This window comes from Lissotriton helveticus, chromosome 5_1, assembly GCF_964261635.1.
Source record: "Lissotriton helveticus chromosome 5_1, aLisHel1.1, whole genome shotgun sequence".
NCBI lineage: Eukaryota > Metazoa > Chordata > Amphibia > Caudata > Salamandridae > Lissotriton > Lissotriton helveticus.
The window spans coordinates 807437019-807464163 of NC_136065.1; positions in this window are offsets into that span (position 1 = coordinate 807437019).

Here is a 27145-nt window from a genome sequence, read left to right on the forward strand (position 1 = left end):
GCGAAATGGCAGAAACACTTGCGAACAGAAAAATAAAGGAATCCGCAAAATTCGCGAGAGTTTGCGGATTTTGCGGATTGCGAATCCGTAAATACACAATTTCGCGGATTGCCAATTCGCAAAATCCGCCCATGCTTAGTATTTAGGGAGAATCGACATTTTTATTAAATTGGATTTGCCCAGAAAAGAAAGAGATATATCCCCCAAGATTTTAGGAGTGAACGTACTTCTTTTGTTACCTTATCGAAATTAACTTGCGCAATTTTATCTATGTTATGGGTTATTTGATTTCCCAGGTATCTTATCTCTTTTTTTTCATAGATGCTTACGAACTCTGTATTCCATTTCATTAGCTCTTTTTTTTGTTGGTTTAACAAGTATCCTGAGACCTTTCCGAACCTCTCTACCATCCATATTTCTGGGTAAGATTTTTCTATATTCCCTGTGTATAGAATAAGGTCTTCATCATAAAACCCTATTTTTTTCCCATCCGTTATAACTAAACAGGATGATTTTCCGCGATGTCCTTAAATTAAAAGCTAAGGGCTCGACATACAAGTTAAAAAGTAACGGGGAAAGAGGGCAGCCCTGTCTGGTCCCTCTTTTAATTTGTATTGCTCAAGTCAAATTCCCATTAACCAGGATTTTAGCGGAGGGGTTTTTGTAGATGTTTTTAATTGCTGCTAAGCAATTTTCCCCCAAATCAAAACACTGTATTACTTTAAATAAAAAGTTCCAATTAACTCGATCAAAAGCCTTGGCGGCATCAAATGTCATTACCGCCAAAGGGGACTTATACGTTTGTGACACATCTATAGCTCCAATAAGATCGTGAGTCAACTCACTTAATTGTCTCCCCTTCATAAATCCTTTTTGGTCCGAATGTATAAGTTACCCTAACACTTTATCCAATCGTTGTGTTATAACCTGCGTATAGATTTTCAGATCGCAGTTCGAAAGCGAGATTGGACGGTAAGATTCACAATCTCGCGGATTTTTGTTAAGTTTTAAAAGGATGAATATTGTTGCTTCCTCCCAAGATACTGGGGGGCTGTTTCCTTCTATGAAAGAGGAGTTAAATAGTTGTAATAGGAAATGTGTTAATTCATCCTTTAAGTTCTTATAGATCTCATTAGGGATAGAATCTGGGCCAGCGGCTTTCCCCTTTTTTAAGGAGTTAATTACTTGGTGTATTTCTTCTAGTGAAAAGGGATCATTTATGACCTCTCCGTCTTCTTGTCGGAGAGTGGGGAGATCCATCTCTGATAGAAAATCTTCCATGCAAGCTTCATCTATGATCTCCTCTTCTGTATACAGTTTGTGAAAAAACTGGACAAAAGCTTCTTCAATTTCATCACTTTCCGTGACTACCCTACCATTATTAGGAAGTCGTATATCTTTTATCCAGTTTCTCGTTTGTTCTATCTTTGTTTTCCAGGCGAGAAGCTTGCTACACCCTTCGCCGTACTCATGGTGTGCCAGTTTACTGGCATTCCATTTTTTTAAGTATAGCTTCTAGATAGTTAGCTAGTTTACATTTAGCAGATGTTAAGTTGTTTGTAATGATCGAATTCTCCCTGTCCCCCTCCAGACTAACAGACAGTCTCTGTATCTCGTTTTCCAGCTTTTTAGGCTCCTATTTTATTTTCTTTGCTTGTGCACAGGATATACTTGTTAACACCCCCCTCAGAAATGCTTATATGTATCCCATACAGTTTGGTTTGATGCAGTATTTAGGTTTAGATCAAAAAACTCTTTAGTTTCTGCTTTCAACCTTTCGATTATATTTTGCTCCAATAATAATGCTCGATTAATAGTTTACCTTCTATGTGACTGGGTCTTACAAATAGCTATTTTCAGACTTACAGCCGAGTGGTCGGAAATATGCTCAGGAGCATGACTTACTTGACTGATGTTTTGTCTTGCTTTTATCCCAACCAAGAAGAAGTCAATCCTTGACCTATGTCCATATTTTTTATTATGAAAGATGAATTTCCCACCCTTAACTTTAGATTTATTGGCCAAGTCACTCCAGATGTCTATTAAACCTAAATCGAGCATTAGTTGCTTTAAAGTTTTTCTCATTTTTTGTGTATTGGATATAGCTCTGAGAGAGGTTGAGTCCTCGCTTGGATTAAGCACCAGATTAAAATCCCATCCTAAGATTATATAATTACTAAATGAGGTATCAAGGCATACAGGGGGGCCGGATCATCTATATTGGGACCGTAATAACTTGCTAATGTGAATCCAACTCCACTGATCTTTATTGTAGCAACAGCCCATCTTCCCCCTGGGTCCAATATGCCCTCTTCCACTACCGCAGCAGCTGATTTTTTAATTAAGATAGCCACTCCTTTTGTTATACATGTTTGGTTTGTACATATATAGTGTTCCACCCAATTCTGTTGCCTTAAAATCGAGACCCATTCTTCTTTTAGTAGGTGAGATTCTTGGATAAGGAAGATTTTACTCTCTGATAATCTCAAATATTCTAAGATCTTATTTCTTCTCCGCTGGACCCTTAGACCATTTACATTCCAGGTCGTTATTTCTAGTTCCTTAACTCTAATGTTAGGCATAGAGAAGATGTTTGCTTCTTTTATAACCTATGTTTACAAAAGAGGCCAAAAATGTACTTACATCTTCAAATGAGGACATTCTTTTTTTTATTTTTTCCCACATGCTCCCCACCCCTTGTGAAAAAGAACAATTTGTACTTTTTTTTCTTTCAAGGCAGCAGCTCCTTCAAAGTAGCAGTCCAGCAGAGTGGCAGTCCTTTCAGCAACACATCAGTCCTTTTTCCTGGCAGAGTATTCACATGTCCAGAAGTTGTGGTGTCTGAGGTCCTTTTATACACTGCTGTCCAGGTTCTGGAAGGTCTGAGAAGGTTCTATACAGCGTCTTTGAGGGCATGGAACTCCAATGTTATCCTATGGGAGATATAGGCCTTGCAATAGTGAAAACAATGAAATAAAGATTTTTTTACTGCCAAGAAATTTAAAACTTAAAAGTTCATGTCATACTTTTTAAATACACTGCACTCTGCCCTTGGAGGTATCCCAGGCCTATGTTAGGGGTGAATTATATGTATTAAAATTGAAGACTTTGGCCTGGCAAAAGGTTTATTTTGCCAGGTCACAATAGCAGCCTAAACTGCATTCACAGGTTCTACAATGACAGGCCTGAGACAGGTTTAAATGGGCACTTAAGTGGGTGTCACAATCAGTGCTTCAGCCCCACTAGTAGATTTAAATTACAGTCTGTGGGCACATGTAGTGCATTTTGATATGGACTTGTTAGTACATCAAATATGCCATTGGGGATAAGCAAATATTACCATGTGTTAAGTAGTGAGCACATAACTTTAGAACTAGTTAGCAGTGGTAAAGTGCTAAGAGCCCTAGGGCCAACAGAAATAGGTCCTGCAAAATGGAGAAGGAGAGGCAAAAAGGTTGGGGAAGACCACCCTAAGGCTGACAGGTGTAACAGCTAGTATAACATAACAAAGCATAACATGTGTATTTGTAAAGCGCACGTTCACCCAGAGGTCTCTTGGTGCTGAGTAACAGATGTTCAATTGTAACAGATGATGACTGTTCAAAGTTAGTTCATGTAGAAAACCTTACAAAATTAGTGGTACTTCTTTGGTATTGATACAATTCACCATCAATTCTGACAAAAAATGACTTCCTTGATCCAAGTCCTGAGAGCTTGAGAAAGTAAATTCATTTTTTAATTCTGTAGCATAATTTTGAAAGGTTTCATATGATATCTTGTCACACAAGTTGAAATATATCCCACAACCAGTGAGAGGAGCATTGGAGTACAGATGGAGATACCTAATAACAAAGAACAAACAAAACGAGACATCCTACAAAAGGATGGTCGAGGTAAGGGAAAGTTAATATGGGTGGAAATGCCGTGGACACCGGACATGAATTGACAGACCCTTTTCTTTTATTTTCTGCCTCTGGACACTGATAAGGACAAGACCCAAAACCAAGCCAGTGACCAGACCTCTCATCCTGTCATTACCCAAGTCTGGCATCCCTAATACACCAGTGATGGATTTTATTGTCATGTTCCAGTCTCCTCTTACAATTGTTCTAACCTGAAAAAGTCTGTCAAAGTCCTTGAGAGACAAGGGTGGAAGCCCTTCTTTTGTTGTCTTTGAGAGTATAGACTCAACCCACTATCATGGTTTTGCACTGGGTAACAATATCTGCAAATATATAATGACCTTCAGGGCCAGTCCAGGTCCTAAGCAATGTCAGTAGGAGCATCATTCAGAAAAAGTTGGGTAATCTTTTACATTTAATGGGTGATTAACTCTGCATGCTATTCTATCTAGGATGTAGGTCAACAATAGGACAATCTGTCCACCTATTCTCTCCTCTGTTTCCCTGATTATGCTGCTGGAGGTCGGTAACGAGACTTTTTAGATTGGGATAACAGTATTTTTATCTTTCAGGCATTGTGTGTGACCATAGATATTCCCACTGAAATTCAGACACAGGATGTAGAGGTTCTATGAAGTATGCATGCTAACTAAAAGAGGTGCAATTGCAGTATAAACAAGGGCTATAGATGAACAATGCTAAGGTAGGTGTGTGTGGTGTAGCTGCACGACAAAGCAAGCTCCAGTGAACAATGGAAACACACAAGGGCTTAATAGTAGAGGCCATGATGTTCAATTGAGCATATCAAGTCTATGTATTAATGTGTCCCATAACAGCTACGATCAGGGAATTATCTTGTAACAACAAACCAGGATCATGTGGACCAAGAATTACCCACGCTATATCTCTGTGCGAACCGTGAACATGATGGAGATGATTAACCTCATTTGGGGTTCATGGTGTGAATCTCCCAATAGAAAATGACCCCGCATGTGACCACCAGTATTCAAACAACAGATATATCTTTACCATCAGAGAAAACTTGAGAATCCAGGACCATCAACAGAATGAGTAGAAAGCAAACATCCATTGCCCAATGTGGAGCCTGTCAGCCTGATCAAAGATTCTGAATATGGAACTAGGGAATTCCTATGTGGAGATGCCTGCCTCCCGCTTTCAAGTGAAGAGCAGACCTGGAGTTCTGAAATCTAATTGGGAGACTTCACGTCCTAACACTTTACACCGGTTCTGAACTTGGCCCTATCTCTGTGCCTTCTCATCTCTCCTCCACATAAGTCTTTTTCAGTCCCGCACCTGTAGCAGAGTCCAAGAATTCATGCACAGCTTAGGAGTTATCCAAGCCATTTTCAACACATTCATTGTTGTCTGTGATGCATTCAGTGGTCTGACAGATGTCCATCTCAGTCATTTGCAGTGATTCTAATTGAAAGAAATCTGTCTATAGAGTTTCTTTTTTCACATCAATTGCAAAAAGCATGGCATCATGCCCCAAAAGGCTACAATGATAGTCCCATTGGCAAAACAGTGTGCAGAATGTCAAGAATTTGTATTGGTTTCTCGAAACGCATTAGCAAAGATGTATATCATGAGGATGTGAGGATCTTTGCAGGAACAGAACATCCCTATTTTTTGTCCCCACAATCAGCTACCTGGCTTACTGTGCCTAGTCAATAAATATCAGTCAAGGAATATCATTCTTCAGTTAATTTCTGCAGAATATCCTCTCATCCCGTCGGAATTCTAGAGGTGAAGTCTTGCCACCCCATTTCTGGAATGAAAGTTTCCAAAAAGAGTATTATGCCATTGTGTTGTAAATTGCCCTTTCTGCAGGGTTATACCCTCATCTTTTACTTCTTTCTCCGATTTTTCCAAACCTGTTTTTGTTGGCTATAGGTCTCTGGGCACTTTACCACTAATCATCACTCATAAAGTGCATATGCTCAATGTGTACATTTTAATTATTGTTATCCATGATTGACATATTTGATTACTGGTAACTCCCTAGTAAAGGGCACTGTGTGTCCCCGGCCCTGTAATTAAAATGCTACTATTGGGCTTGCAGCACTGATTGAGCCACCCACATGAGTAACCCTGGAAATGTATCTCAGACCTACCATTGCAAGTGTCTGTGCACACAGTTTTAAACTGCCATGTTGACCTGCCAAGTGCACCTACTTGCCAGCCCCTAACCTTCCCTTCTCTTACATGTACTGCATCCCTCGGGTAGGCCAAAGATACCCCCATGGTCAGGGTGCAGTGTATGTAAAGGGTAGGGCATGTACTGGTGTATTTTCCATGTCCTGATAGTGAAATACTGCCAATTTCATGTTTTACTATTGAAAGGCTATCAGCCCCATAGGCTAACTTGTGACTTTCTTTGTAACATCTTACAAGCATAACTTTCCATTGGGACAAGATAAAGTAACGGAGGTTAGGATTTCTGAATTCAGATATTAATAACACATATTTTTACGGAGATGGTTTTTCAATTTTGTGTTTGAAAATTGGACTTTTAGAAAGTCAGCATTTTCTTGTTTACCCATTCTTTGTGCTTCTGCTGGTTTGTGTATTGACTGTCTGGTTTTGGAAAGACAGGTGCTGGGTTTGTGCATTCACTGTAGACATCCACAAGGGAGGTGAGGTGTGTCCTGCCTTTCCTGGGTGACTCATAGTTGGGCTTAATAGACCTGGCTACATTTGGAGTGGTGGGAGGAGTTTCAATAGAACCTGAACAGGCAGTGTCTCCTCTGCACAATGCTGTCTTCCCTTCCTGTAGTGACATTGCACCAGAGAGGACAGAACTGATTTGGTCTGGGCTCAGACACCCTCCCCACAAAGAGAACAAAGAGAAAATGGGGTATAAGTATTGGACCTTAAACCTCAGAGAATTAGATCACTTCTGGGCTCAAGAGGAACCTCTGCCAAGGAGAAGAGCTGGAGAGCTGCTATGAGTACTGACCTTTGCTGTGTGAGCTTTGCTGTATTGGCCTGCAGTGGCTGCTTCTGCCAAGGAGAGGCAAAGACTGGAACTTTGCTGTGAACCTGTTTGAAGAAGAATCTCCAAGGGTGTGTGTGCTGGCTTCCTGTTCAAAAGTCTCAGGGACACAAAGACTTCACCTGCAACCTACACACCAGCACCAAGACTGCTCTGTGGACTCCTGTATTCAAAATGGAGTTAATTCTAGTTCCTGAATATTTTGTGGTTGGTGCTGCAAAGAAAGGAAAACAATGTAGGCTCCTTCAGTGACACTGACAGTGTCACCATGACCTGCACCAAGGCCGGGGCCTCCACTCATGAAGTGCATGACGCACCGCCCTACCTGCATTGCAGCTCCGACACCCTTTGACACCTGCTGACGACTGTAGTTATCAGCCCTCCCGATGCCAGAGCTTGCTCCACCAGTACCAGTATCCTGTTATCGTGGAGCCGCAAACGATGAGGGTAACATTACAAACTCTCAGACTTTGCGACACCTCATCGGAACCGATGCCTCACCGCAGATGCCGCCTAACTTCACCTGTCCTTGATTTGACATCTCGCCTTCTGTGGCAACCAGGGAACCGGCTTTGCCTTGGTACAGAGACCTCACCTCCATGACGCCATGCAATATCCATAAGCCTTCGCTCCCAAGGTACTGTTCTATGGGGGTCCATGTGACTCTGTACCCAATGCCGCGCACTTCACGGTTGGCGGCGTACTTTGAATGTATGCCTGTCATGACATTGTAATAGCCCCAGGTGGAGCTAATTATTTCTACAAGTGATATTTTTGAAGTAACTGTTCTGAAAGTAACATCTTAATACACGTCTGTTGGATTTTGTAGTTTTGGTCTTGTTGGTTTAGATAATGATAGGGGGTGAGCAGGTGTTAACTAAAGTGTATAACACCCTTATCCTGACTAGAAGCAGGGGTATCAACTTAGACAAAGGTGTACTGGAGGAGGGCTTTTAGAAAATAAAACCTGCTCAGATTTATTCCTCAGTAACATTTATTAATAGTGTGCTGTGAAAAAAATGCGCACAAACACAAGTACACGGGGAAATGCTTTGCGCATGCATACAATAATATGACACTAATGCATGCCAGACTATGCCGCATTTGCGTTCTGTTTCTAAAGTAAATAAAAAATAATGCTGCTTTTGCACATTAATGCTTTTGCTAGTTGTTAGAATTGGGGGTCTCTAGTTGGCACAGGTAGGTACATGTGACAAATAGGGACCCTCTCCTCTAGTCAGAGTAAAGGGGATTACACTCCTAAAATAACCCCTGCTCACCCTCCAGGTAGCGTGGCGCGAGCAGTCAAAACTTATTTCAGAGGCGGTGTAAGTTAAGCACTTGTGACCACATACAGTAACCCAGTGACAACACTACAAATGAACACTACACCAGGTTTTATATAAAAAATAAGTACATTTTATATAGAGTTACCACAAGACCAATAAACGACAAAAAGAATCCACAGTAATATTAGCTTTCAAGAGTTCTGGTTAAAAAGGCTTAAATCAAGGTTCTGTGCGAGTCGGTAGCCTGGACGGGCTACAGCGTTGTTGAAAATAAGAGAGTCTAGCAAATCCAGCTGACCGCGTCGGTACGGGCCCACTCAAGTGTCGACAGACTCCGTCACAGTACCTTTTATTTGGGGCGGCCGGCACGGACGTGCGAGCCGGTTCCGGTGATCGGCGCGGTGCAGAAAGAAAGCGGTGCAGGGCGCGTTGTCCCTCGATGCAGTGCAGGCAGCGGCCCATTGATAGAGCCTGTGAATCCAAGGCTTGCGTTGCAGGGCGAGTCGGTGCTTCGATGCGGTGCTTGTAGCTTGCGGTGCGGCGAACAAGAAGGAGTTCGGGAGCTGGTGTCGATCAGTCCGGACAGCGGTGCGAGTCGAGCCGTGCGTCGTGAAGCGTATGTGGCGGTGCCCAACTCCGGTGCGGTCACAGGACCTGAAGTCAGCTGCAGTGATCGCGTCGGTCAGACCAGTTCGATTCAGTGTAGCGAGGCATTGCACGTCACGGTGTCCTTCCAGTCGCGGAACAGGCTACGGCTCGTTGATGGAGTCGGTGAGCGCAGAGCTTGCGTTGTTCGAGGCGGACGTTGCTTGGTGCGGTGCCTACAGGACACCGGGCCGGTCCTGAGAGTCAGTCACAGCTCCCTGCCTCTGTAGCCACTTGTTTCCAGCAGCAATTCTCAAAAGCTGGTGAAGTCCACTGGGACTTCGGTCAATGGGCAAGCTCTTTTCCAAACCCTTGGAGATCTTTTCAAGTTGAAAGAAAAGTCCACAAAGTTCTTTCTCCTCCCTCTGGCAGCAAGGCAACCACTGCAGGCCAATTCCCCAAGCAGCACTTCAGTTTGGGAATAGTCTCTCCTCAGTTTCTTCAGGTTCCTTCTCCTCAGAAAATCCTTTGTTCTCTTAGGGGAGAGGGGCCTGTGCCCAGTTCAAGCCAGTTCTGAAGCACTTTGTTTACCAGACTTCTCCTCCTCTTTCACAGTGCAGGGCAGGCACATCAGACGCCCCACAGGAGGTGGAGCCAGCATTGTGGAAGGCAAGTACAGTCCTGAAGCACTTTGTTGACAGTCTTCCTCCTCTTTTTTTAGTGTGCAGGGCAGAGACATCAGACACACCACAGGGGTTGGAGCCAGCATTGTAGTGGGTAGGCCCAGCCCTATTCAGGTCCCAGGTGCAACTCCTCCCTCCCATCTAGATGCAGATCTCCCCATTCACCACCAGGCTGCCCGAGCCTGTCTCCTGGAATTCCCCAGCCCTGTCACACACAAACCCAGACTAGGGAATACACAACCTCGCAGAGTCTGGCTCAAATGGTTAGGGAAGCAAAAACCTACTTTCTAAAAGTGATATTTGCAAAGACAGAATATTAAAATAAACTTTACTAAAAGATGTATTTTATTATTCTGAGTCCAGGCATACTAAACTCGAATTTCTACCATAGTCGCTGAGTCTGCTAGGATTATAAACATGTAACAATCCAGCAGCCCATTCTGGCCTATGGAGAACAGGTAGCCTTGCAATAGTGAAAAACGAAAATGGCTGTAATTCACTATTAGGACATGCCACACGCATCAGCGCTTGTCCTACCTTATACTTACAATGCACCCTGCCCTTGGGCCTAACATAGGGGTAACTAATATGAAGTCGAGGGAAGGTTTAGGTACTGGCAAGTAGGTGCACTTACCCAGTCAGCATGACAGTACCAGACTGCCCACAGGCTCTGCAATGGCACATTTTACAAGGCTGCTTCTGTGGATGGCACAAGCAGTGCTCCATGCCCACTAGCAGCATTTGTATTTACATGCCCTGGACACACTCAGTGCACTGTACTAGGGTCTGACAAGTAAAGCAAACATCCAATCATGGAACCACTAATCAATACATCAATTTACAGTAGGGAGCACTCGCACTGTGGCACTGGACAGCAGTAGCACAGTGCCCAAAGCATCTAAAACCAGAAAAACACATGAGGCAACAGCAAAAAATGGAAGGGAGACCCACGCCAATGGTGCCAGGTCTAACACTAGGGACTTGACATGGGATAGTGCAATGGTGGGTTGTGAACAGTGAGAAAATACATTTTGTGAAATTAATAATGTCTGAGTTCCATTCATTATAGCCGAAATTTCTGTATGTCTGTAATGGGTTAAATGAGGTGAAAACATCTAATAGACTGAAAATTGAGCTCTGAGAGAGAAGTCGCGGTGGCTTTTTTGATTTTCTGCCAAGTAACGGAAGGATGGAGAAGCAAGAGAATGTACAAACTTCTTCTGCAGAAAGCGCCTGCAAAGACAAATTAATGTGTAGTATTTTGAAACATGTTATTTTCTAAATGAAATATGAAGTCATCGCACGTGGCTAGTAGAGTGTAACTTATGAAAAAAAAGAAGGTTAAGAAAATATGATTATGGCGTGATAGAACACCCCCCGAATCAGCCAATGAGAGATCGAGTTTCCCAAAATGTTTCAACTCCTGTGGTTGGACATGTAGGTTTTAGGGTAAAATTGAGATGCCTTAGGGGGTGTGGCTAGAGCGGTTTGGAGAGGAGTTTAGAGTGTGATCATCGTTGTTTGTCAGTTTGATTAGGCCTACCTGTTTCCTGTTCCTACCCTGCATCAGTATTCTGTAATCTTTGTTCAATGAATCTATCTAGGGGGACCTCCTACTATCTCCATGGCCGGCGGTGGTATTTCACTAATTCCTTTGGTTAGTATTAGCTAATGATCCTGTACTGTGCATAACTATTTGCAAATGTATTTTGTTTCTGAAACTTTTGTCTGTACGCCTATCTACTCCTTCATATGCATTTTTGTTCATTTAATATGAGTTTGACACTGTTTGCATTTGATAAATGTTTTCTCTCCATGTGATTGATGCATTGTTAGCCTTCTGAATCTGTACACGTCGAGCTCTTATTTACTGCATTATTTGGTGATAAACTTTATTAATTTTATATTGAGTTTGAGGTTATTTATTAATAAGGATAGATAAATAGTTAGTTATTATTATGACCATCAACTTCTCAACTTTAGGTCTATTGACCAGAGGAAAAAAGTTGATATGCAGACTCGGTTATGTATTTAGAGTAAGATACGTGTCTGTATAATGAACAACTGATTTTGAGTTTTCATTGGTCTTGAAACTCATTCCAGCGTAATTTCAGTGGATGTCTGTTGGGAAAGTGTCAAATGTGCCTGTGTATTGTTTATCGATTATCGATCCCTGATTGGCGTTGAAGTAGTTTTTGGTAGAAGAGGATGGTTAATTATTGATTAGTTTGGTAAGAATGATTGATTATTGATTATTTGTTTTCTAACATGAAGTTGGTGTTTTGTTCAATATTGTCTAGAATTGCAGGTACGGAGTTATCTGAGATCATGGGATAATAAGTATTAGCCTGAAGTAGGCAGAGGAAGACTGTGGATAAGTTATCACACTAGAGAAGTACTTTGTCCGTTGTCATACTACTGAACAGCGAAAGGCTGTAGGTGTTATATTAGGGATTAATCATATGAGAGTAGATTTTTGTGTGTTATAGTGAAGGATCCACTTCCTAAACTCTGGCCTTATCCCCAGGGGAGTAACAAAACCTCATTAAAATAAAGAACTCTTGTGAAACTTTGGCCTTACCCCTAGAGGAGCACCAAGTCGACCTGTACCTTGTTTGGGTGTTCCATAGCACCGGTCATTGTTTTACTTGAGCTATAAGACACTCTTGTTTTGAAGGAAAGACTGGGCCTGTGTATTGTTTATCGATTATTGATCCCTGATTGGCGCTGGATCAGGTGCATACCTCTACCAATTAGAAACCTCAATTTCTAACATATTGTTTTCTTCACTTTTAAGCTTTTACCGATTCCTCAGAGGCTGGTGCAGTCTCTATGACTCTTTTCATCCATATCCACATTCTTTTTGATGTAGGTTGTCTACCTCTTGCCACTAGCTCAGCGTTTAAATCAGTTGGTGAAGTCATAGCTGACAAGATGTTATCTTGCTTGTGTGTTACATTTCAATGCTGAACGTGTGAAACATTGACTGATAATTTAACAAAGTGGGGGGGAGTTATATTTCTATTAAGAGACTCATATCAATTCAGCAGTCCAAAAGGGCTCTTAAACAGGTGCAACATTCCTGATGTGCTGAGACAGTTTATAAAATTGAAATGCACAGATAGAGCCCAGATCCCTTTAAGTTGGATGTACGTTGTTACAACGCATGCTTTTAGCACGCATGCTGTAACAACCCGGTTTTTATAACGCATTCTTTTACAACGCATAACAGAAAGGGGTGTTGGATAGTGAATATTTTAATTTACTATTCAAACACCAGTCCCCGTTGACACTAGGGAAGGTGTTGGATAGTAAATTAAAAGTATTCCCTATCCTTGAGCGCCCCCCAGAGTCATGCATTGTAATAGAATGCGATTTAAAAACCGCGTTGTAATAGCACTGCGTGCTAAAAGTTGCGTCGTAAACGACGGTCCCCCTTTAGGTCAGCTCACAACTGGTATACATAGGTGGATATTGGACACATCAACTTGAATTTCATGGCACACAGACATGTAGTATAAAACAGATGAAACTGCAAGCCTTTCTTGCTGTATCTCTGTCTATCATTTGAGACTATAGAAATGCATACTGTCAACTCTAAGTAGGTGGCTTGACAGCCTGGCTCCTAGCACCATGTGCAGTCCGATGATATCCTGACACCGAGACTCCACTGGCAGTATCTCTGTAATCTCATTATCCACATCACTAACGTCAAATCAAACCAATATGCCTTTTGACCCCAAGGTAACTGAGATAGTGCACATGAGCTATTGACCAGCCTCACCTTTGTTGGTACAGATGAGAAGACTTGTCCCAGTCCCTTCTCCTCCCATCCTGCGCTTTATTCACTCCTACTGCTATTCCTTTGTCGTCTATGTCCCCCTCGTCTTCCATTTCCCATCCTATTCAATTTCTATTTTTTTTATTTTGCTATGGAACTCCAACGGAGGTCCACAAAAGTACATAAATGATTAAAAGAGAGATGCTTTATGTACAATACAAAATTCTTCAATATTGAACCATCAGAAATTACAGCATACAAAATGGAATTAAAAATTACCTAATAAATAGCCAAAAACATTTAAAAACTGTACATATCTTATAGCAAACCACTTCATTTAGTGGGGACAAAACAAATGAGTGAGCCTCCTGGGCAGAATGGATATTAAATTTAATGAAAAATGAACTTATCCTAGCCCTTTGTGATTCTGTGCACACAAATAACACATGATTAGGATCTTGAATTTGTAAATGGCACATTTCACACCTTCTCTCCTCTATTGGTATTTTGTCCCATACACCAGTAACTTCTCTTAGGGGCAGTAAGTTAATTCTAAGTAGAAGTATCAGCCTTTTAATCCCATGAGGAACGTTCCAAGTTAAATAAAGCTATGGTCTATTCCCCAAAGCACTCCCACACACCACCTTATTACGAGACTTAGACTGACTTAAGGCAATGTTTCTAACTAAACTGGTAGAGGCTACAGACTTCTTTATATGCAGCTTCAATGTAAACTTTAGCAAAGGGGAAGCAGTATTCAAGTTAAGCCCAAATGAATCATTTTTGCTTGTGCAAAAAACCTGAAGAAAGTTGGTTCTCCTTTTAGCCTATTAAAGATTTCAATGCTCAAGGCAGCCCTTAGAGTGCCCTCAACCCCCCAGCAGAGGGAATTATCCCACCTCAAGACTGCTGCCAAGGATAGAATATAGGAAGGCGGCCAAAGAGTTTAGATTACAAAGTTGGCCCAGGATTCAGCCTTCAGCCTTATCGAAAGAAAGCCAGTGATTCATATCGAGTACCTCAGCAGCGTATGTTAATGAAGGGGGAATTTTAACTTCAAAAACTAACAGAACATGACTAAAGTGGCGTCTCCCACAAGTTTTATTGTATCTATTTAAAGCACCAGCCTGGGAGACAGCCTTACTGAAAGAAAGTTTGATATGCTCTAGATCTCACCCTGTTTTTGAAAAAGCCTTATTGAAAGAAAGCCAGTGATTCATATCCAGTACCTCGGCAGCGTATGTTAATGAAGGGGGAATTTTAACTTTAAAAATTGACAGAACATGACTAAAGTGTTGTCTCTCACAAGTTTTATTGAATCTTTTTAAAGCACCAACCTGGGAGACAGCCTTACTGAAACAAAGTTTGATATGCTCTAGATCTGACCCTGTTTTTGAAAAAACCTACCCTAAATAAAAGTATGAGTCAACCAATTCCAGTTCTTCAGACCCTAAAACCACTTAAAACATCTCTTTGTTCTACACCCCTTCTTGCGGAAAACTACGATTTTGCTTTTGGCAATATTCATTTTCAAGAAGTGGTCTTCTGCATATTTAGTTAGTACATCCAGACGACTTTGCAAACCAATAGGCATTAAATCAAAAATTGCTACGTCATACGCATATAATAAAGAGCCAACGGACATCTTACCAATTCTGGGGCATCCTCCCTAACTGAGTTCAATGCGCCAAGAAGATCAGATATATTCAAAGAAAACAGAAGAGGGGCCAACAGCCAACCCTGCTTAAGCCCATTATATGTGTTGATATTGCATTATAACCCCAACGAACCTCCCATCAAAACTTGGCACCAGGTGTCTGTAGGTAGTTCTATACTAGACATAAAAGATGAAGTGATATACCAAGATGGGAGAGCTTTCTCCGCAGCATTTGTCAGCCTGCTTTGTCAAACACCGTGGAGAAATCAATAAATGCTGTATAAACTGGCATACTTCATGAAAAAAACATATTTCTCCACAATGGTCCAAACGACCGCGATATAGTCCAAGGTACCATGGTTCTTTCTAAAACCAGCCTGTTCTGGTGGTAAAATATTCTGGTCATGGGCCCATTGATGCAGTTGACATAATATGCTTTTTGCAAATAATTTACCCAAGGCATCCAACAGAGCAATCTGTCTGAAACTAGCGGGTGAATTTTTCGGACTCTTTTTATATAAAGGGACTATTATACTCCCCTTCCCAGAGGGGGGGAATATTACTTGTACAAAAACAAATATTAAACAATGGCACTAAAAGAGCCCCGCATGAGGCTGACTCCTTTTTAATTTACATAATTGGAATTCCATCCGGCCCTTGTGCGCCAGAAGTTCTGGCTTTTTTAATGAAACCTACTACTTCATCCCCTGATGGGGGGCCATATTCAAGAAGAAGAAACTTCTCCACCCCAAACGTCACAGGAGCTACTGGACTATTGTCTTTATATAATATGTATATATAGTCCACCCACTCCTTTTCTGTGATCAGTATAGGCAAAATCCGCTGCATGAATCACAATATTACGCGACCAGGTGCCAGTACTTTCTTGAATCTTTGGCCCTTGTGGCTTCCCTCAACCCAATCCACTTAGCGTCAGACTCCCTTCTCTTTTTGCTAAGTTTACAACGGTTTCTTACTCACTTGATGTGATTAATTTCCTGTTGTTGACCCTTAGAGAATTGTATGAACTGTTTTTAGACAATTAATTTCTTGATTTAGTAGTTTCATTGAGGACGTACCCTGTTTAGGCAAATGGGGACCGTCTGATTTAGAGATTAAATTGCATATCTCTTCCATTTGAGCCTCGAAAAGTGTATAATATTAGCATATGTATAACTCTGCTGTTCTTCATAAGCCTTCTTCACTATGGAACCTACTTCAGATATATTTTTTACCGTCCAAAAAGACTGTCCATTTGCTTTATTAAAAACCATCAGACCTTGGCCCAAGGTCCCCGGATCCAGTACAGGCATATCAAAAACCACTGTCATGTCCACTCCACTATGGTCACTCCATACCGATGGGAGGACAAATAGATTTTCACAAGCCCCAAACCTTTGATAAGAAACAACCACACAGTTTAAAAGGCTTTGAGTGGGATGGGAGTGAAAAGTGCATTGTCCTATTTTATCCACAGGTACTCTCCCATTTAAAATAGCACAGTCTGTACTTCTAATGCTATCAAGCAGGAAGAAGCCACGCTTAACCGTTTTTATTTTTTCTGGTAGTAGGATTTCAGGAATATGCCAAATTTCCTCTTTATCAGTGTTAGCATACATCTCCAGAGCAGAGTTGGAGATTTCAGCGTTTAAGTCTCCCACTAATTCCACTACGGGGCATTGTTCCCGAGTAGCTATATCATGAATATATAAAAAGAGTAAACTCAACAGATAATGAAAGTTTCTCCCATGAGGGATATATACATTTGCCACAAGAAAAAAGGGTATACCTGCAGGAGTCTCCCAGACTTGCCAGATTCAGGCATATACAGAGATTTGATGGATGGTAAAAAACCTTCTGATTCCAGTTAACCGAGTTCTTAAGCAAAATAGATACCCCCCAACTAGCGTGTCCCCTTTCAGAGTGCTTAGCGTAACAGGAAAAAACGAAATAGCCATCACAATTAAACTCTTTGCAGGACCAAGTTTCTTGTAAACATATAATTAAAGGATTCATGGTTTTCGAAAAATTTATTTTTGTCTCCTTATGACCCAGACGGGCCATATTTCAAGAAAAAAGTAAACCACCCAGGCTACCTCAAAGGAATGCTCCTTTCTGCTATTGGGCAGATGTTATTCAAAGCTCTTGCAACCCAGCTCCACTGGGCCAATTCGTCAATTTTATATGGGGCTGAGAAACAGCTACCGCATCTGACAACAGATTTATTGAACGACCCCTTTTGTCCAGGGAAACCAGAATATTTTTGGCATTGCCCAATGAATACTCAAAATCAGGGCCCATTGCTTCCAGCTCCCCGGAAGTAAGTGCCCCAGAAGCTTTTGAACATTGAGTTGTGGGACACATAATAGGATGTTCCTCATATTCTAAAACAGGAATTATATCAAGCCCTCATTTCAGAAAGTGCTCACAATTCCGCATTACCAGATTGGAAACAATCTAGGAGCAAAAAGTAACTCTGGAGTAAGAAATAGTGCCATGTAAAATAATCTTCACATTTAAAATGTCCCTACTCGATATCAACTTGAGTGCCTCTATTTCTGAGAAACAAAATAAGAATGAATCCTCTGTTTACTGGATATGATTCATTGTCAAATAGCCAAGTGAAGTCCACTATGGGAGATAAAGCATTTTGCACCACACTGATTTTCTTTGTGGCGTCCTTTGAGGGGACCCAAAGAGGCACCCTATCACTACGACTACCCACTTGTGCACCTCCATTGTGCTGAGTATTCGAATGCGACACGATAGTGGAAAGTGGGGCCTTTATATTTTTATTGGACAAGAATGTGGTCCCTGTGAGAGTTCTGGTCAACCCAACGTGAGAACTCCTCGGTGCTCTGTGCCCCACCTCTAGGTTCCCCTCCAGGAACCCCAGACCATGTCTGGTGCATAGAAACCCCACCTCCCATTTGCATTTACCTTACCGAAGAAACAACCAGTTCGTTAGTCATTGAGGGTGAGATACTTGTGGGGGCTGCAACCTCAGGTTTACTGAAGATACTACTGTTCGAGGGACCCCCCGACACCCAGCTGATATCATATGCGATATATGGGGCTCCATAGGAACACCCTCATCATCAGGGGTATAGGCCCTCCCCCCTCCATTGTAATTTGATTATCACTCTGGCTTTTGGGTATCCATGAAAAATGCATTTTTGACGCTTTTTGTTTGGAGAATCAGCTTATCGTTTTATATTTCTTTTTCATGTTTTGCCCCTAGTGATTGATGCAGGACTTCCCCATTTCCCTTCTTTCATCCCTCCCTTCCCTGACAAGTTGGTGTGATAGGCCTGAGAGGTGGATGGAATTGGGACCTCCACCTCCCCTCCCCTATCCACCTGCTTAAAGTGACCCTTAATTTTCTCAATTTCTCCAGTACCCCCTTTTATACCATTATTGAAAAAAGGGAAGGGTTTTATTATAGACTTTCCCAAAGGGGGACCCAATTCTGCCTCCCCAAATAATGTACTAAAACAGAGCTCTTCCTTTGCAAGGTTACAAGTGGGTTCGCTGTGAGGCAACAAATAGAGAGGTATTCCCACTTAAACGGAGATGTCTCTCGACTCTCCCGAGGGGACGAATGAAAGTGGCCCGTCGTTTACCAGTTTTTTCAAATGGAGATGTATCCTAGGCGTAGGTTTGATGGTGTCATACTTGGTTACCTTTTGCACTTCAAACAGCATTACAGTGCCCAATTCCAATATATGATCCAAACTTAGTACAGATTTCTCTAATAATGATAAAATAGAGTTTAAGATATTTTCAATACAAACAAGATAATCCGGAGGCACATCATCCCTCTCATTTCCTGATTTCAGTTGTGTACAAGGCAGAAATACATCATGGGCAGACACCAAAGAAGTACCAATCAAATGACTTGTGCTACAATACAAAACAGGCAAAGAGGCACTTTTAGAAGAAGAGCTTACAATTGGGGTATTTTTTCCCCTGAGACTACTCATTAGGAGATCATCCTAGGGGGAACGATCATGGTGGACTCCCCAGCCCCTTATTTGGGCTTTTATATCAATATATTGGAGAGTAAAGTCTTCCACTGGGTTTAACTTTTCACTTGCCTTTGCCTTCTCAACTATAGACAAAACCTCACTTATTCCCTTGTCAATATCCCCCTGAACCGATGAAACAACAAGGGAAACAACAGTCAAACAGTGTGGCTTTGGCCTGTTCAAGAAAATATGTCGCTGGCTCTCTTGATTAACACAAGAATCAAAACCCAAATGTGCGCATAGAAAAGTGTCAGATGGCTGCCCACTTTGACCATCCTCAACAGCTTCATTTCTTTGGGCCCGGCTCACTTCACAAAGCTGGATCTGGTACCCCACAGGAATCTCCCTGAGATTCCACAGAAGACAAGGAAGGAGGCAGGGAAGGAGGCGTTGCTGAGTGGGGATTAAAGATCAGTCTTTCTTGGACCGCTACTACCGCCTCAGGAGCAATCCGGGGCATCTTTAGAAAAAAACGGTAATGGCTGGGTGGGGTTTGTAGCAGAGTTGCTATAGTTATCTAGTACCACTGTATTATCTCCATAATTTACGAGATCGACTTGATGACAAGGAGAGTAGACGTCCCGAGTATAGTTTTATGAAAGTCATCTCGCTCAGTCTTGCTTACCTGCCTAGGTAACTCCCACCTCCACTCACGTGTTCACGATGGAGTAATTCAACTATCCAGCCTGTTTTCCAATACTGTTTCCAATGCAACCAACTATCCAGGCTACCAACTATCCAGGCTGAAGTGTCTCTTATAGGATATTTTACCTAATAAGCTAATAAGATGATGGCCCTGATAGCCCTACTAGGTATAAAATAGAGATCTTTTCCAAACCAGTTACTGGGCCAGCGTGGGGTAGCTCCCCCAACTCCGGGTGAACTCCATGCAGCCGCAGCAAATGTCAGCAAATGTCAGTAAGTGCCAAAAAGTGGGAATAACTAGATTGGTCCGCAGCACACCACAGCACCCCACGGAACTGAGCCCAGGACTGGAGGGGCAATGCTGCTCATGTCAAGCTGTAGGGATTAAGGCCAGGATCTATGGAGGAAGAACTGTGTGATCTCAGAACATCCAGAGAACATTCAGAGAGGAGCTTACGCTAGCAGGGGGTGCACTGAAGTTGCTTCCATCTCAGGGTGCACTCTTTGCTGATCTTACCCCACTCTGCCACCGTCACCCTTCATCTTCTCTCAGCTACGAGGGTATGACTACGGGAGTACCAAGGCGATTTAATGCCGGGGCGAGGGAACCAAAACACACCTCACCCTCTCCCCTCACAGCTTCACAGCTCCTCTCAGCCCTTTGAAGTTCAAAGCTCGAAGCTCACACGACTTGCTGCAATGTTAGAAATGTTGGTAATTTGAAACCAGTGAGCGGGGCTCTACAGGCGGATGCTGGCTGCACCCAGTTCTACCCGGGCTGCCTCTGCCCCCCCTGAGGCACACTCTTCGAGGCCACTGACTGATGGGCTGCGCTCACTGCACTCACCTGCACGGTAGTATGCAGACAGTTCTGACCTCAACCTTGAAACCCTTAAAGCCAGGTGTGTGGTCGGTCTGCTGCCTTGGCTCTGGCTTTGCTGTGGCTCTCTGACGGTCACTGAATACCTGTGCTCATCGGCAGGGTATCGCGGCAGGATGTCATGGCAAAATGTTGTGGGGTCTGAGCCGGAGCTAGAGAGGCCGAGGTTGTCCATGCAGACTTAGGGGCTAGCCACATCATGTAGCTTGTAACTCCGACCTGCTCCAACTTCTCCTGTGGCTCCTCCTCCTCGTGCTTCACGTGCTTTCCCATACCCTTATTCCTTTCTCATTGCTCTAGCTTCCCTTCACTCACTCCAAATTTTTTCTTAGGTCTCTTCATCCTTCTCCTCCTTCATCTTCTCTCCATTTGCTCTGCCCTCTATCTCTTTCTCTCCTCTCTCCCTCTGTCCATTGCTCTGCTTGTGTATCGTTCCTTTCCTGCCTCCATTGTTACATTTAATCATCTAATCCTCATAGTGCGTATGTCTTGCCTCTCACTGCTCATAGATTTTTTTATTTCTTTCCTCCCTCCTCTTTTTGCTCTTGTCTCTACTCACACCTTTCTCCCACCCTTTGCCTGTCTCTCTCCTCCCATCTCACCACCCTTCCTCATCGCATATCCTCTTTCTCTCTAACTGTCTTTCTGTGCCCTTTACCCCCGACCCCTTTCTCTCTGTCCTCTTAATTCCTTCGCACATCAGTTTTTTTCTCACTTCCAGTCCCAGCCTCAGTTCTCATCACATTTTTCACTTCCTCTCTCGAACGGTTCTCACCTTCCATCCTACCTTCCTCGTCACCTATCCACTTCTGTGACTCTTCCTTACTTGCACCCTTAACTATGTGTAGTAATGTGTAGAATGTAGAGTGTTAACTGTATTCTGTATTCCACTAGATGTAAGAGAATGTTAGAATCAGATGAGGTGTAGCGGAGGATGTGTTCACAGCTTTACCTTACAGCTGGACAAGGTTACCAATAAACTACTATTTCTACTACAAAATTACTCCAGAGTGATTACTACAGAATAAGGCGACGAGTGGGAGGTAACCTCGCACAAATCCACATTGTTTTCGACAATTTGAAAAATTGGAGGATGAAGTTTTATTGTCAACCAACTACGGTTTATCAAACCTTTTGTAAATAGCCAGAACTTTTGATCAGAAAGAAAGTACGTTATCCATTAAGCGATGAGGATTCCTTTAAAAAATCAAATTCGAGTAATTGCTTGCCTGTTGCTGCAACGTTCAACCATCACAGCGAGGAGTTGTGAATGTTTAAAGACGTGTGTTCTGGAGGCTCAAGTGGCATTATTCGTGAGGTCTATTTCAAGAGGTTCTCTTCCTCTTGGATGTACGCTTGGTTAAGAGTGCGCGTCGACGTCATCACAAAGGCCCTGGCCTTACGCGACGCCATCTTGAGTTTTAGTAACCAAGGTTACACATTGGATCTTCGAAACTCACTGGTGAATTTCTCTTCATGATTTTCACATAATTAGTGCACTGGATCACTCAGTTCAGAGAGTTTCAGAACAGTAAGTACATTTTCAACTTTACTGCAACTATGTCTACGGAAGCTCCTCCATGAAGCGATGCGCCCCCCACGTGGTCATTCTGTTTTACATCTCAACACACCAAAATAATTTTTGTCATCTCCTTAAGAGCGCATCATTCAATGGAATGAATGGAAAGAATACTTTTTAAACTATATTGCTAATCTTGAAGATTGCAGTGGATCATACACTCGAGAAAGGAAAAAGAGAAATGTATGTACTGTCTTGGTCCAGAGGGACTCTGCATTTTCTGTCTGTTACAAAAACATGACAGATCAGGTGATATTGATGTATTTAAAGCCACTTTACTAGACTTAGACAAATACTTTGCTCCTGCAGTTTGCGTTGGCGTCATGCATCATGCTTTCTTTTAAAGGAAGCAAGAGAAGCATGAATCAATTGAACATTACGTATCAGCCTTAAGGAAGTTATCTCTAACTTGTAAATTTGGTACTGTACATGATGAGCTTATCAGAGACCAAATCGCTATGTATGGTAAAAACAAAGCCATTCAAGACAGATTGTGGGTGGAAGCGGGGTCTTGTCTGAAAGACATTATAGCTATTGTTAAAAAAGCTGAATTGTCAGAGCCTTGGGCTAAAGCCACGTTAGCTTCAGAAAAAAAAGAGAGTAGTGAGACAGTCAACAAAATTTAAGAAACTAAAAGTAAATCTTCCCAAAGTTCTGATACTAGGTATGAAAAGAAAGATGTAAAGGAAGGAGATTGTTTCCTAAAAAACAAACAGCCTAAGTATGCTTGCTATCGCTGTGGTAGTGGTTCGCACTCTGCTTGGTATGATGAGTGTCCTGCTAGATCTGCAATTTTTTTTAATGCAGATTAATTAGACATTTTGCACGAGTGTGCAGGCACAAGAATTATAAAAAAAAGAGTACTGTGGCTTGCATAAGAGAAAGTGAAATTGAAGAATGTTCATCGGATGATAGTGATAATGAAAACAATAATGAGTAAGACTCTAAGAAGAAAGTTGTTTTAAAAATCTCTGGAGAAGGAGATAGCAAGCCATTGTGCTGGGTTTCTTTTGGTGGTGTTGCATTACAAGTTGCTGCGGCCTCAGGTTCACCGTATACGATTATTGCAGAAAATTTTTGGTTGCAACATATTAGTTCTGTCATTGGGTGTCATTTAGAAAACTCTGATATCAATCCTGAAAGCTGTACTGGTGAAAAAAAATGATATCATATTTAGACAACTAGGTTTCAGGTTTAAGGGTAGGCATGCTTTATGCAAATTGTATGTACCCAAGGATGGACCATCCATACTCGGGTGGAAGGACCAACTTAAACTGAATATAATTTTAGAACCTAATAGTTCAGAACAGGTGTTAGTAGCATGTGAAGCAGAAGACACTAAGAAATCGGTGTTAAATGAACTTCTTAATGTTTTAATGGAAACATTGGCAAATTGAAAGGTTTTTCATATTCTATCAGATTGAAAAGTAATGCAGTTCCAGCAATTCACAAAGCATGGAATATCCCACTTATTGTGGGAGATGAGGTAGAGCTTGTATTAGATACATTAATTGATGCTCATATAATAGAACCTGTGGAATCCTCTGAATGGATCTCTCCGTTAGTCGTCGCCAGACAGTCCAACAGCAAAGTCTGTCTGTGTGTTGATTTAAGAGGATTAAACAACGAGATTATAGTTGACCAATTTCCGTTGCCCCGTATTGATGAGATGCTGTCCTTGACAAGAGATGCTAAGTGGTTCTCCACACTAGACCTATCTTTAACATATTCTCAAATAATGCTTGACCCTGAGTGTAGACAGTGGACTGCTTTTTGTACACCATTTAGAAGTTACCAATTCGTCCGCATGCCATTTGGATTAGCATCGGTGGCAGCTGTCTTTTCAAAGACTCATGGCACAGTTGTTTGGAGACATCCTTGATGTAAATGTTTTCCAAGATGATATTCTAATCATAGGAAAAACAAAAAAACATCATGATGACACTTTAAGAATGGTCCTTCAGGTACTTGATAAGAAGGGTTAAACAGGTGAAATCCACAAATGTGGATTTGCCGAGACCAATGGAACTTACTTAGGACACGGAATTTGTTGTGATGGTATTAAGAATAAAGAAAATTTGATTGGGGCTATTCTCAAAACTCCACCACCTCAGAATAAAGATGAACTTCGTTCTTTTTAGGCCTAGCAGAGCATTATTTTAAATTTGTACAGATGTTTTCCTGAAAAGTAACATGAAATGCGTACTTTACTCAAGAATAAGAGCAAGTTTGATTGGTCTAACCAGTGCCAAATCTATTTTCTTGAAATCAAGTCTGCTATTGCTAAATCTCCTACTCTAAAATGATTCAGTCCTTCTGCTAAAACCTTCATTACCACTGATGCTAGTGGAAAAGGCTTAGGTGTGGTCCTTACACAAGCTAATGAGTATGGTGGTGAAGATGTCATTGCATTTGCCTCCAGATCATTATCTCCCACCAAAGAAAGGTATTCAGTTATTGAAAGAGAGATACTGGCCTGCGTATGGGCCCTTGAGCACTTTAGAAAATGTGTGTGGGGAAGGGAATTTGTGGTAAGAACAGACCACAAACCTTTGACAATAGTGCTCACCACGGAAAGTTTGTCAAGACCATCTGCTAGGATTGCCAGACTATCTATGAGGTTACAAGATTTCAGTTATAAGGTTCAATATGTACCAGGAAAAATTAACACAACAGCAGATTTCTTGAGCAGAATGTCCCTGCCTTTAAGAGAGATTGACACAAATTCTTGGAATGTTGTATGTGTTGCAGGACTTTTTGTCAAGGAAAACTGTAAAGGGTTGCAAGAAAAAGAGTGGACATATGCACAATCGAAACATAATGTTTTAGAAACAGTACAATGTAAGATTGAAAATGGTTGGATGAACTTCTTGGTGAACTGAAAGCGTTTTAGGAGGGTCGAAATGAATTGGGTGTTGAAGGGATGTTCTTGGTGAAAGGAGAAAAAATGATTCCACCTTCTGAGGTCAGAAGTAAGATTATCGCAATTTGCCACAAGGGATATCCTGGTATTTCCGGAACCAAACGCAATATTACATCTTTGTATTGGTGGCCTAAGATTGATATAAACTGAACGTTTTGTCAGATTATGTGTTGATTATGAAACAGCAGACATTTCATAGAAAATGTTAAACCCTCCTTTAAGTTCACTTGTATTTCCTAACTTACCTTGGGAGGATGTTGCACTGGATGTTATGGGTCCAGTTTCTTGGCGTGATGGTTCTCAGAAATTCATTACTGTTTTAATGGATTTGTTTTCAAAATGGCTGGAATTGAAGGTAGTGGCAAAGGTTGAAACACGTTCAGTAATCACATTTCTAGAAAGTATCTTTCTTAGAGAAGGTTTCCCAAAATCTTACTCACTGATAATGGTGTTCAATTTGAATCATTAGAAATTTTAAATTTCCTGTGCTATGCTGGTATTGAACATAAACTCACGGCACTATATCATCCTAGGGGAAATGGTGTTGTGGAAAGAATCAATAGGGTTATTAAAAGTACCCTACAGCAAGCTTTGCATACCAAAAGGAATTTGGACATTAAATTGATGAAAATGGTGTGGAGTTACAGAGTCACTGTCCATGATTCAACTGGTTTTAGTCCTTATGGTGTTATGAGAAGCAGAGTTCCTCTTTCAAAAGTCATTCCTAGTTAGATGAACAAGGGCAACAAAGTAGATTGGCAGGCTGCGGATACTAAAAAAACGTATTATGACTTCTCAGCAAAAAAACATTGTATATTTTAACAAAAAGCATGGCGTTAAAGATGTCACAATTCAAGAAGGTCAATGGTTACAAATTAAATCTAGTAAAAAAATTGCTAAAGGAAAAAACGGATTTTTCTCGCCCAAGAAGGTAGTCAAAGTAAATAAAAATACAGTTAAGTTAGCAGATGGTTCTGTTTATCATATGAGCAAACTTGCGATGGTTAAAAATCTTGATGTTTGCAAAACTACCCCTGAAGTCAATATTGATGATGAGTCAGATAAATATTGGTGGCTTACTTCCAATATCACTTGTGACCAAGTTTCATCCTTCCCAGTGTTTCTGATAATTCTGGTCAAGATATTGAACATGAAAATGTTGATAATAGTATTGTTGTCAACCATCCTGATGATCAACTTCCTTATAATGAAGGAAGAATTAGTAGTTTTGGAAGGAACATTGTTAAACCTAAGAAACTTGATGACTATATTCCACTTGAATTTATTGTATCTATTTTTTATTTGGGGGAGGGATATAGGCGTGTTTTAGTTAAATGAAAGGGACGTATAGTAATGTGTAGAATGTAGAGTGTTACTTGTATTCTGAATTCCACTAGATGTAAGAGAATGTTAGAATCAGATGAGGTGTAGCAGAGGATGTGTTCACAGCTTTACCTTACAGCTGGACAAGGTTACCAATAAACTACTATTTCTACCACAAGATTACTCCTGAGTGATTACTACACTATGGTTTCTCTCCCTCCTATTATCTTTCCTCTCCCTCTTTCTTCTCGTAAATCCTTTGACAGAGCCATGTAGGTGCAAATAGGTGGGCAGTCCAGTTAAGGTGGGCACATTCAACCATCTCATTAACTACCTTTACAGACGGTGACAGCTCTTTGAGCCCGGTTTCCTCTCTGACAACAAAAATAAATATATGACAATGAAGGCGGGTTCATCCATGGATTTGAATAAACATTTTACCTGTTGAAGGCTTGACATAATTATAGGGCTAATGTCACTCATTCCCGTGATTATTACTGTTACTCCAAAGCAGAGTTCTGCTTACCAAAAAGGTCGGCTGCTGCAGAGACGAGTGACTGAGGGCTCACAGAGCTCTCCGAGATCAGAAGGACAGCAGTGCTTAATTTGAGCCAGTGGTTTCCGGTGCTTGGCACCGGCACTTGATTGGTTTCAGGTGCTCAGCACCTGCACGTAAGTGTCATCACCACACTCTGCCACATGGTGGCACTGCTCATCAAATTTAGAGATGAGCACAACAACGCTTATTCATCAATACAATCTGCATTAAAAAAATGCTTAAACCTGCCTCCCCAGACATTCCTTTTGCTTTAGGGGACTGGAATAATCCGAACTGTCGCACTTGCAGGCGAGAG